The sequence below is a fragment of the Aethalodelphis obliquidens genome, unplaced genomic scaffold, assembly GCF_003676395.1.
Source record: "Aethalodelphis obliquidens isolate GAN/ISIS:26980383/991018 unplaced genomic scaffold, ASM367639v1 scaffold1, whole genome shotgun sequence".
Taxonomy (NCBI): Eukaryota; Metazoa; Chordata; class Mammalia; order Artiodactyla; family Delphinidae; genus Aethalodelphis; species Aethalodelphis obliquidens.
In genome coordinates, this window is record NW_020837945.1 from 5,504,641 (window position 1) to 5,518,264 (window position 13,624).

The following is a 13,624-nucleotide window of genomic DNA, read 5'->3' on the forward strand; positions in this document are numbered from 1 at the left end:
CAGTGTCCTAAAGAGGAGAAAAAAAGAGGGAAAATTGAGCAGAAGTAATAGAGAGATAACAGCTGAGAATTTTCCAGCAATGAAAAAGGAAGAGAGATACTTTATCTTCTGAAAAATTAATTAGCGAAAGAGAAGAGAGGAGGAAGAGGAATTCTGATGTTGAGGTGTAAGAAGCCATGTCTTCTCAGTGAAGCAGGACACAAGTTCACCTTCAGAGAGTGAGGCAGTTTAAGGAAGTAAGTGTGAAACTTGAGGAGAACAGAAAAGGGGTAGATCAGCCATTGTGGGCAATTCACTAGGGAATTAACTAGAATAAACTACAAGAAATGTCAGGTAGCAAGGAGACCTCAGATGAGGTTATATAAAATAATTTTGTGATGAGAGCAATGAATATGATTGAGTATCTTTTTCTAATAACATCTACAAGCTCAACATCAAGACCACACACACACACACACACACACACACACACACACACACACACACCCCCCACATGAATCTAATCAAAGTTAGGCAAAAGCAAAAGGGAGGTCAAGAAATCAAACAGATACTGAAACTTAGGACACTAGTAATAGAACAGTTAAGATGGTTGATTATCTAATCCAGACCAAGTGGGGAAACTAAGATAAAAGAATACTGATGGACTGAGAGAAGAAGGGGAAGGTTGCAGGACTGCTGGTTTGATGGAGGGGTAAAAAAGGACATTCAGAGTGAGACAGTGGAAGATACCAAAGGTCGTAGCCACGGTGAGGAAGTTTCCCTCCTTGAAGGCAGAGTAACTCTCAGTGGTTATAAGATCCAGAAAAGGGCCATGAATAACAGTTTTTGAAATGAAATTGAGGTGAAGATTGTTGATGTCAAAATGGTTGAAAAACTGTGAAGCCAAAAGTTGCTTCATTTCCCTAGATCTGAGGAAAGAACCCAGGTGAGACCCCTACACTCTCCCCTATATTTTATCTCTCCACAGTTTCCTACCTTAAGCTAAAACGTAATGTTTTTACCGGGATTTTTAGTTAAGTTCGAATATTTAAGGAAAGTTTCATTCTGCAAGCTTCCTTGCTGACATGAAGTAGTCTTTTTAAATGTCTCCTCAAACGGTTAAAACTAAAAATAGAGAAATAGCATTCTTTGAAAGTCACCCTTTTATAAATGCTCGCCTATTTTCGTTTTGAATCCCAGCTAAAGATAACATACAAACTTATAGAATTTGTACTTCCAAAAAAATCCACCTGGCTCTCGAAATTCAAGGTGAGAAACAACAGGCCAGCACGTTTTTAAAAAAGAAGCAGGTAAGAACATCCAGCTCAACCTGACAGCTCAGCTTATCCATCAAACATCAGCACTGATAGAAGCAAATTGTTGGGACAACTTAGAGAAAAGGTGACTTGGAAAATGCAACAGTGATATGTGTGACCATGGCCTCCCCTTTACCCTGCCTAGATAATTAAGGCTGCCTGTTTGCCTGACGGTGATCTATACCTTGTGGAGCTACAGGTGGGAATTTGTGAAACATAGTGTTGAAATATTCTATAGATCTGTGGTTGTAAGGCATTTGGAGCATCAGATAACTCTCCAGTGCATGTTCGATGTCTCTCAAAAGGGGCTCCGTGATTTAACCACACATCCATAGAAATGTCTTCATCCTCAGATGCAGTTAACTCCGAGAACCTCAGAAGTGTCACTTCTTTTCATGAAACTTAGTTTCTTGCCGTTGTTTCCTTAAATTGAGGACTGTTTCTTGCCGTTGTTTCCTTAAATTGAGGACTTATAAGCAGAATCCACCTTTATTTTCTTTCTTTTTATTGAAATATAGTTAATTTACAATGTTGTGTTAATTTCTGCTGTACATCAAAGTGATTCAGTTATATATATATATATATATATATATATATATATATATATGCATTCTTTTTTATATTCTTTTCCATTACAGTTTATCACAGGATACTGAGTATAGTCCCCTGTGCTATACAGAAGGACCTTGTTGTTTATCCAACCTATATATAAAAGCTTACATCTGCTAACCCCAAACTCCCACTCCATCCTTCCCCAACCCCCTCTCCCTAGGCAACCACCAATCTCTTCTTTATGTCTGTGAAAATCCACCTTTAGAGCCAAGGACAGAGTTAGTGGACTTACATAATTTTCTAAAATACTATTTCTATTTTATTTTATTCTGTCATGTACCATACCTCCCCAAGGTCAGAACTTATTTTTAAAATCTATTTTGCAGTGTTTATTCAGAATGCTAAAACCAGAAAGAGACTAATTTTTCATAAGCTTCATTTCATTTCCATGGCATTGGTCTGCACTTCTAAGTTTTAAAGACATTAGTAAGCTTCTAGAAATAGTTCTTCGAACAATAGCTGAGAGAACATGGCCAGTTTTTATCAGCAGGAAGCCTGACTATCCTAGGATGTACTTTTTCTTTTGTAGCATAATAAGTTCATTTTATAAAATTCACCTTGGATTTGGGACTTAGGAACAAAGTACCAAAGAAAATCCAATGGAAATTTATAAGGATCTACATAAACATCTTCCTAACTTTGCACCAAAGTGACTAATGCACGGTTTTTAGTTTCTTAAATCATTATCTCCCCATTGATAGGAGATAGCTTGTTCTAGGGTGACTTTAAGCTTTTCTTTCTCCCATTTAGAGCTTTTGTGTGGCATAACATCAACAATATTCAAAAGCAGTCACTCTCTCTTCTGCCAACTGCAGTCTCAATAAAATCAGTGAATAAACCCCAAAGAAACCATCACTACATCGTCGACAGTTTTGCAAACAAAGCGTCTTTTTAATGTTGGGCTTACCAAATTAAAAGTTCCAATGGGAAACCTGTGAATTAAAATCCCACAGCCATTTTAGCTTCCCAACAATTCTGCTTTTTTGAGAAAAGTTTGCAGAGCCTGTTACACTAGCCCATTGCATCTCCACAGGTTACTTCTATTTTTAGCAATAAGAACTTTAATTTTCTCTAAGGTCATCCTCTATAGCTAACTCTAGAGGTAGCTAGGAGAGCTAAGTATTGAAACTTACATCTTCATGTTTTATAAACTCTATGTTCATCACTTCCTCTTGAAAATCACTATTTTAACACAATTCATTAGAGCTGTAGTCTGAGCCAGGCTTGTTCTCAGGCTATGAGGAGAACCCTGAACTCAGGACTCAGAAGGAGTAGGAAATAATGTAACAAATCCCAAGATACATCTTCCCTAAAGACTGACTGTATTCCTTGAGGGGTAATTTACAACTCAAACACTGGAGAATAGAATAAACATTCACGTGAATTTTGGGGCCAGAACACCAGATTTCAAACACCTTTGGGCCTTTGGGCTGGTCATGTCTTGGGCTGGACATGACATTAAATTTAACTTAGAGTTTTTGTTTCTATGGTCTCAGAAAATAAGTCTAAACAGAGCAGCCACTGCAGAACTTGAGTTTCAAAATAGATTTCCTCTATGATGCAAAACATCCCAAGTTAAGATATATAGGAAAAGTTCCAGAAGTGGCAGGTTGCCCTGCAACGGTCTTTGAATTCTATGCCTTGGGATGGTTTGGTCCTATTATAAGACGTTGGACACAGCTAATCCTCTAGGGCAGCGTTCATTCAGCAAAAAGTCATTGAATGTTTGCAAAGGTGTCAGGTATTGAGCTGTGCCCGCAACTCAACCACCCTCCCCCAGGTCTGCTGTGTTGGCCCTCTCTCCTCAAATTCTGGAACATCTAGCCCCCTTTTGAGGCCCGTTCTGGGGGACCCCATTCAATTCACAGCTGAACCAGATGGGTTTTATTAATATTTAGATCCAGTAATAATAAAAACTATAGTGGGAAACCATAAATATATGTCTACCAGATAAGATCCTACTGTGTGCCAGACCTGAGTGTCTTGAGAGTGAGGAAAGGCCGATAGCCTAATTCTTGTCTTTAAATAATTGGTCATCTCAGTGTGCAGAAGAGTGTACATGAGACAATAGATGAACAAACTTAAATAAACAGAAGAAAAAGTCTAACATGTCACAGTATACGTTGGATATGTAAAAAGTATAGGTAACCTAGACAAGGTAATTCACACAGTGCTACGTTCAGAGAATAGTCCACACGTTGACCCTCAGAAGAAAACCGTGACTCAGATCTCAGCAAGGATATAGGAGCTGGAGACCCCTGAGGAGCAGCCAGTAGAAAACCCAGGAGAGATGCAGAAAACAGAGGACTGCAATCAGGGGGCCCCAGACAGATCCACACCTGATTTTCCAGAGCAGAACCAGCCCAAGGCATAAAATTCAAAGATTTTTGCAGGGCAACCTGCCATTTCTGGAGCTTTTCATATGTATCTTAACCTTCCTTTTCCAAGCATTTTGGCCCCAAGAGTGACCTAGGGTTGATAGGATGTGCCCGCCCTCAGAGTGGCCCAGCCCTTTCACCTGGGCTCTGCCTCTGTGTGGCCCAATCATGTGCCAGTACCTTCTCAGAGCACAGAAAACCCTTCAACACCTGGTGTCAAGGTGCTTTCCCAGTGGTTGGGAGTGCTAACAAGCCCCAAGATTCTCTGCATGGTCTCTGTTCTGTACCCAGAGCACAACTGCTCCAGGACATTTCTGACAGAACGTCCACCCTTGCTGGGCCATCGTATCCTGCATAACAAAGTGACATATTTAATATGAATAGATTTTCTGGTTACCTCATTTGCTGCTTAATGACCTACTGTACATAATCTTCAGAATTCTTAATATATCAGTTTAGCTGTACCACATTGGTTTCTAGCCTATTCTTTCTGGGAAGCATTTTTACAGACTCATTAGTCAACCATCCAGTCTTTGTGGAGGCAAGGTATTTTCAGAATATCTTTTTTTTTAATTGAAGTATAGTTCATTTACAATGTTGTGTTAGTTTCAGGTGTGCAGCAAAATGATTCAGTTATACATATACATGTATATAGGTGTATATATATTCTTTTTCATATTTTTTTCCTTATGGTTTATTACAGGAGACTATCTCCCTTTTGATCAGTATAAGAAACAAGAAACCCCCCAAACAAAAGAGCAGTGGTTAGGGCAAATGTATTAACTTCCAGCGGCTGCTGTAATAAAACCTCTCACAATTCCAGAGAAATCCAAAGTCAGGGTGTTGACAGGGCCGCACTCCCTCCGGATGCCCTAGGAAGAGTCTGCTCCTTGCCTCTTCCAGCTTCTGGTGGCTCCTGGGGCTCCGTGGCTTATGATGGGATCAATCCATACTCTGCCTTTGTGATCACATGGCCTTCTTTTCTCTCTGTATAATCTCCCTTGGTCTCATTCTCTTAAAGACCCTTGTCATTGGCTTTGAGGCCCCCCAGATAATCCATCATGATCTCCTCATTTCAAGACCTTTAACTTAATTATATTTACAAAGACCCTTTTTCAGAATAAGATCACATTCACAGGCTCCAGGGCTTAGGACAGGGATACACCTTTTTGGTGACCATCTGTCCCAGTTTTCCTGAAGATGAGGGGTTTCCCAAGATGTGGGACTCTTAGCACCAACATGAAGACTAGCTGGTTACCCTAACAGTAAGAAGCAAACGTCAGAAGACTAACATCCTCAGGCATAATTAGGCAGCGATTCTCAAAGTGTGATCCCCAGACCAGTAGCGTCAGCATCCCCTGGGAATTTGTTAGAAATGCAATTCTCGGGCCCCACCCCAGATCTATGGAATCAGAAACTCTAAGGGTGAGGCTCAGAAATCTGTCTTAATACGTACTCGAGGTGATTTTAAAATACACTAAAGTTGGAGAATCACTAGAAGTAAGATTTTAGTCTTGGCCAAAATGTGGGCAAAGGAAAAATACTAACTGGAACTGTGGCTCTCAGCTCTGGCAGCACATTTGAATCACATGAAAAGCACTGATGCCCAGGCCTCATAATTGGTCCAGGGTGGAGCCTGAACAATGGTGGTTTTTTTAGAAGCTCCCCAGGTGATTATAGTGTGAGTCGGGGCCAAGAACCTCAGCCACAAGACTTAATCCAGGGGCAGCATAATGAGTGTGTGACTGAATTTGGGTTTCAGAAGAGGTTTGCCTGGCCCCTTCGTGCTCTAAGTCATAGCATAAACAAAACCATGCTTTTATTTTGAACTTAAAAAGAATGAAAGACCATATTTCTTTGGTCTAGTTACAGATGGACTACAAAATGTAATTTCAGGGTAGTTCGAGAAAGAGAATTATGTGAATATTTTAGGTGTGAAAAAGGTCCCAAATTAAGACAGAGTAAGGTAAGGATTTAATGTGGAAAAAGAGCAGAAATACTGAATCTTTAGCTGGGATGGAGGCTACTTCCCACGCTTGATGATGTGGGCTCACTAAGGAATTACAGCATGTGGACAGTATGCTGTCCTCTGCACGTGTGACCCCAGCCACCATAGCAGCATTTTGACTACCATCTTTTTCCCCCACATAATCTAAAATCAAGTTTTAGTTTTACCTCAGGAGTACCTTATACGGATGGAGCCTGAGCATTTAAAACCAGGAAGTTGGTGATGAAGATCTGGGAGCCAACTGATAGATGCCATGGGTATAAATAAGAGTATCCTGGAGAGAAGATATGAAGGCTGGGGCTTCCCTGGTGGCGCAGTGGTTGAGAGTCCGCCTGCCGATGCAGGGAACACGGGTTCATGCCCCGGTCCGGGAAGATCCCACATGCTGCGGAGCGGTTGGGCCCGTGAGCCATGGCTGCTGAGCCTGCGCGTCCACAGCCTGTGCTCCACAACGGAAGAAGCCACAACAGTGAGAGGCCTGCGTACCGCAAAAAAAAAAAAAAAAGATATGAAGTTTGAGTGTAGAGCCTGCAGCAATTCATCCACTTGTTAGCAAGTGGGAGGAAGAGAGAGACCCAGGAGAGGGAGAGAAGAAATCAGCAGAGAGGAGGGGCAGGGACAAGGGGGCAGAGAAACATGGAACATCTCTGAGAGGACACTGGGCAAGATCCTCATCAGTGACATGACGAGGGCTGGTCCACAAAGATCAGGTGGGAAGTGCTTTCAAGCAGTTTAGACAACTTTTACAAAAATATGTGTCTGTAAAGGGTAGGATAGGAGTCTTAGGAAATACCAGGGTCATGGGATGAGTTTTTTTTTAAAGACAGAGCAGATCTAACCATATTTTACAGGGAAAAAGGAGGCTATGAAGACAGAGAGACCAAGGATTCAAGAGAAAGATCAAGACATGGAAACGACCTAAATGTCCATCAGCAGATGAATAGATAAAGAAGATGTGGTACATATACACAATGGAATATTACTCAGCCATAAAAATAATAAAATAATGCCATTTGCAGCAACATGGATGGACCTAGAGATGACCATACTAAGTGAAGTAAGTCAGACAGAGAAAGACAAATATTATAGGTTATCACTTATATGTGGAATCTAAAATATGACACAAATGAACTTATCTGACAAGCAGAAACAGACTCACAGACTTATAAAACAAACTTATGGATATCAAAGGGGAAAGTGGGGGAGAGATAAATTAGGAGTTTGGGATTAACAGATACACACTACTATACAACAAGGGCCTCCTATATAGCACAGGGAACTATACTTTATATTTTGTAATAACCTATAAGGGGAAAGAATCTGAATATATATATATATATATAAACTGAATCTGAATACATATATAATCTAAATATATATATAATCTGAATATATGTGTATATATATATATATATATATATATATATATATATATATATATAACTGAATCACTTTGCCGTACACCTGAAACTAACACAACATTGTAAATCAACTGTACTCCAATAAAAAAAAAGGATTTAAGAGAAAGAGTAAGGCTGTGGAGTACCTTTCCTAAAGAGACCAGAAGGAGTAGATCCCACAAAGGGGCAATTGTGCACATTTTGGAGGGAATAGGTATTTCTTTGTAAACAGGAGCAAGAGAAGAGATGGGGCTGAGAAACGTTGTCCATGAGAGAAACAGAGTCAGGGACTTATGTTGAAATGGCTTCAGCTTGAGAAGTAAAATGAGAGGTGAGCTCGTCTACTAAGAGCTGAGGGAAGAGTTGGCAATAGGATGTGTGTGGCAGTTGCCATGGGAAAGCAGCAGAGTCGGTTCTGTCCACACTATTGACATTTGGGGCTGGATAATTTTTTGTTGTGGGGAAGGGGGTGAGTATCCTGTGCACTGTAAAATGCTTAACAGCATCCCTGACCTCTACCCGCTAGAGAGGGTAGCATCCGTACCCCAGTGGGGGCAACCAAAATATCTCCAGATATTGCCAAATATTCCCTGAGGGTAAAATCTTCCTCCTGCCAACCTGTTCACTCAGTGGAAAAGGAAAGACAAATCCTAAAACAAACAGGAAAAGGGAAACTAGGGTGATGAAAGGAGAGTAATCTATCTTTGGGGAGAAAAAAATACAACTAATATCCTGAAAAATATGGGTAGATATGGTTTTATTAAAACAAGAATAAAGTACATTGAGTACTTATTGAGGCAACAAAAAAACTATATATTGGAAACTAAAAATATGAGATCAAAATGAAAAGATAAGAAAAGAATTAAAAGACAAAACTGAAAAGAAATCTTCCAGTTAGTTAGACAAAATGATAGACGAATGAAAAAAATAGGAGAGAAAAATAAACAAAATGAAAGTATCATTCAAGAAACCAACATTCAAACAATAAATGTTTTAGAAAATGAGTTCAGAGAAAAATAGAGGGGAATAAATTACCAGATAAATAATCTAAGAAAATTTCCAGGAACTGAAGGACATGAGACTCCAGTTGGAAAGATGGCCTTAAACATTCAGTACAAGAGGATGAAAGCCACTTGACTTCAAAGCACATCTCTGTAAATTTTCAGAAAATTGGGATAAAGGGAAGCTCAATAACAAAAATTGGGGCACAGACAAAAATTTGTAAATAATAATGGTATTTGATTTATTTTCAGCAACAATGGAGACTATAAAATAATAAAAAACACCTTTGAAAATCTTAAAAAACTACGAAGTGTTGACAAGGATTTGGAATTAATAGAAATACCATACATTGCTGGTGGGAATGCAGAATGTCACAGCCACTTTAGGACACAGTTTGGGCATTTTTTAATAAATCAAAACATAAACTTACCATATGACCCAGAAATTCTACCCACTTATAGAGAAAGAAATGAAATAAAAATATATGTCCATATAAAGCTTGTGTGCAATGTTTGTTGCAGAATCCAGTGTCCATCAGTTGGTGAAGGGACAAATTGCAGTATAGTCATACTATGGGATACATCTCAGTTGTAAAAAGGAAAAAATGCATATAACAAAATGGATGAATCTCAAAAACATACTAGATGAAAAAGAACAAACACAAAAGTCTATAAACTGTAGGATTCCATTAATATGAAATTTTGGAAAAGGTAAAACTATAGTGACATGAAGCAGGGCAATAGTTGCCTGAGAATTGACTGTAGAGGGACAAATTTTTAGAGTGATAGAACTGTTCTATGTCTTGATTGTAGGGGTATTATTTACACAATTATACATAATTACCAAAATTATGAAGCTATATACTTTTTTTGAATTTTATTTATTTTTTTATACAGCAGGTTCATATTAGTCATCAATTTTATACACATCAGTGTATACATGTCAATCCCAATCGCTCACTTCATCCCACCACCATCCTTACCCCCCAACGGCTTTCGCCCCTTGGTGTCCATACGTTTGTTCTCTACATCTGTGTCTCAACTTCTGCCCTGCAAACTGGTTCATCTGTACCATTTTTCTAGGTTCCACATACATGCACTAATATACGATATTTGTTTTTCTCTTTCTGGCTTACTTCACTCTGTATGACAGTCTCTAGATCCATCCACATCTCAAAAGATGACCCAATTTCGTTCCTTTTTATGGCTGAGTAATATTCCATTGTATATATGTACCACATCTTCTTTATCCATTCGTTTGTCGATGGGCATTTAGGTTGCATCCATGACCCGGCTATTGTAAATAGTGCCGCAATGAACATTGGGATGCATGTGTCTTTTTGAATTATGGTTTTCTCTGGGTATATGCCCAGTAGTAGGATTGCTGGATCATATAGTAATTCTATTTTTAGTTTTTGAAGGAACCTCCATACTGTTCTCCATAGTGGCTGTATCAATTTACATTCCCACCAACAGTGCAAGAGGGTTCTCTTTTCTCCACACTCTCTCCAGCATTTGTTGTTTGTAGATTTTCTGATGATGCCCATTCCAACTGGTGTGAGGTGATACCTCACTGTGGTTTTGATTTGCATTTCTTTAATAATTAGTGATGTTGAGCAGCTTTTCATGTGCTTCTTGGCCATCTGTATGTCTTCTTTGGAGAAACGTCTATTTAGATCTTCTGCCCATTTTTGGATTAGGTTGTTTGTTTCTTTAATATTGAGCTGCATGAGCTGTCTATATATTTTGGAGATTAATCCTTTGTCTGTTGATTTGTTTGCAAATATTTTCTCCCATTCTGAGAGTTGTATTTTTGTCTTGCTTATGGTTTCCTTTGCTGTGCAAAAGCTTTTAAGTTTCATTAGGTCCCATTTGTTTATATTTCCATTCTTCTAGGAGGTGGATCAAAAAGATATTGCTGTGATTTATGTCAAAGAGTGTTCTTCCTATGTTTTCCTCTAAGAGTTTTATAGTGTCCAGTCTTAAATTTAGGTCTCAAATCCATTTTGAGTTTATTTTTGTGTATGGTGTTAGGGAGTGTTCTAATTTCATTCTTTTACATGTAACTGTCCAGTTTTCCCAGCACAACTTATTGAAGAGACTGCCTTTTCTCCATTGTATATCCTTGCCTCCTTTGTCATAGATTAGTTGACCATAGTTGCGTGGGTTTATCTCTGGGCTTTCTATCTTGTTCCATTGATCTATGTTTCTGTTTTTGTGCCAGTACAATGTTGCCTTGATTACTGTAGCTTTGTAGTATAGTCTGAAGTCAGGGAGTCTGATTCCTCCAGCTCCATTTTTTCCCCTCAAGACTGCTTTGGCTATTCGGGCTCTTCTCTGTCTCCATGCAAATTTTAAGATTTTTTTGTTCTAGTTCCGTAAAAAAATGCCATTGGTAATTTGATAGAGATTGCATTGAATCTGTAGATTGGGTAGTAGAGTCATTTTCACAATATTGATTCTTCCAATCCGAGAACATGGTATATCTCTCCATCTGTTGGTATCATCTTTAATTTCTTTCATCAGTGTCTTATAGTTATCTGCATACAGGTCTTTTGTCTCCCTAGGTAGGTTTATTCCTAGGTATTTTATTCTTTTTGTTGCAGTGGTAAATGGGAGTGTTTCCTTAATTTCTCTTTCAGATTTTTCATCATTAGTGTATAGGGATGCAAGAGATTCCTGTACATTAATTTTGTATCCTGCTACTTTACCAAATTCATTGATTAGCTCTAGTAGTTTTCTGGTGGCATTTTTAGGATTCTCTATGTATAGTATCATGTCATCTGCAAACAGTGACAGTTTTACTTCTTCTTTTCAAATTTGGATTCCCTTTATTTCTTTTTCTTCTCTGATTGCCATGGCTAGGATTTCCAAAACTATGTTGAATAATAGTGGTGAGAGAGGACATCCTTTTCTTGTTCCTGATCTTAGAGGAAATGCTTTCAGTTTTTCACCATTGAGAATAATGTTTGCTGTGGTATATGGCCTTTATTATGTTGAGGTAGGTTCATGTTGTATATGGCCTTTATTATGTTGAGGTAGGTTCCCTCTATGCCCACTTTCTGGAGAGTTTTTTATCATAAGTGGGTGTTGAATTTTGTCAAAAGCTTTTTCTGCATCTATTGAGATGATCATATGGCTTTTATTCTTCAATTTGTTAATATGGTGTATCACATTGATTGATTTGCATATATTGAAGAATCCTTGCATCCCTGGGTTAAATCCCACTTGATCATGGTGTATCATCCCTTTAGTGTGTTGTGAGATTCTCTTTGCTAGTATTTTGTTGAGGATTTTGCATCTATATTCATCAGTAATATTGGTCTGTAATTTTCTTTTTTTGTAGTATCTTTGGTTTTGGTATCAGGGTGATGGTGGCCTCATAGAATGAGTTTGGGAGTGTTCCTTCCTCTGCAATTTTTTTGGAAGAGTTTGAGAAGGATGGGTGTTAGCTCTTCTCTAAATGTTTGATAGAATTCCCCTGTGAAGCCATATGGTCCTGGACTTTTGTTTGTTGGAAGACTTTCAATCACAGTTTCAATTTCATTACTTGTGATTGGTCTGTTCATATTTTCTATTTCTTCCTGGTTCAGTCTTGGAAGGTTATACCTTTCTGAGAATTTGTCCATTTCTTCCAGGTTGTCCATTTTATTGGCATAGAGTTGATTGTAGTAGTCTCTTATATTTCTGTGGTGTCTCTTGTAACTTCTCCTTTTTCATTTCTAATTTTGTTGATTTGAGTCCTCTCCCTCTTTTTCTTGATGAGTCTGGCTAATGGTTTATCAATTTTCTTTATCTTCTCAAAGAACCAGCTTTTAGTTTTATTGATCTTTGCTAGTGTTTTCTTTGTTTCTATTTAATTTATTTCTGCTCTATGATTTCTGCTTTATGATTTCTTTCCTTCTGCTAACTTTGGGTTTTGTTTGTTCTGCTTTCTCTAGTTCCTTTATGTGTAAGGTTAGATTGTTTATTTGAGATTTTTCTTGTTTCTTGAGGTAGGCTTCTATAGCTATAAACTTCCCTCTTAGAACTGCTTTTTCTGCATCCCATAGGTTTTGGATCATTGGTTTTTCATTGTCATTTGTCTCTAGGTATTTTTTGATTTCCCCTTTGATTTCTACAGTGATCTCTTGGTTATGTAGTAACATATTGCTCAGCATCCATGTGTTTGTGTTTTTTATGTTTTTCTTCCCTGTAATTTATTTCTAATCTCATAGCATTGTGGTCAGAAAAGATGCTTGATATGATTTCAATTTTCTTAAACTTACTGAGGCTTGATTTGTGACCCAAGATGTGATCTATCCTGGAGAATGTTCCATGCACACTTGAGAAGAAAGTGTAATCTGCTGTTTTGGGATGGAATGTCCTATAAATATCAATTAAAACTATCTGGACTATTGTGTCATTTAAAGCTTCTGTTTCCTCATTTATTTTCATTTTGGATGATCTGTCCGTTGGTATAAGTGAGGTGTTAAGCTCCCCCACTATTATTGTGTTACTGTCGATTTCCCCTCTTATGGCTGTTAGTATTTGCCTTATGTATTGAGGTGCTCTTATGTTGGGTGCATATATATTTATAATTGTCATAGCTTCTTCTTGGATTAATCCCTTGATCATTATGTAGTGTCCTTCCTTGTCTCTTGTAACATTCTTTATTTTAAAGTCTATTTTATCTGATATGAGTATTGCTACTCCAGCTTTCTTTTGATTTCCTTTTGCATGGAATATCTTTTTCCATCCCCTCACTTTCAGTCTGTATGTGTCCCTAGGTCTGAAGTGGGTCTCTTGTAGACAGCATATATATGGTCTTGTTTTTGTATCCATTCAGCCAGTCTATGTCTTTTGGTTGGAGCATTTAATCCATTCATGCTTAAGGTAATTATCGATATGTATATTCCTATGACCATTTTCTAATTGTTTTGAGTTTGTT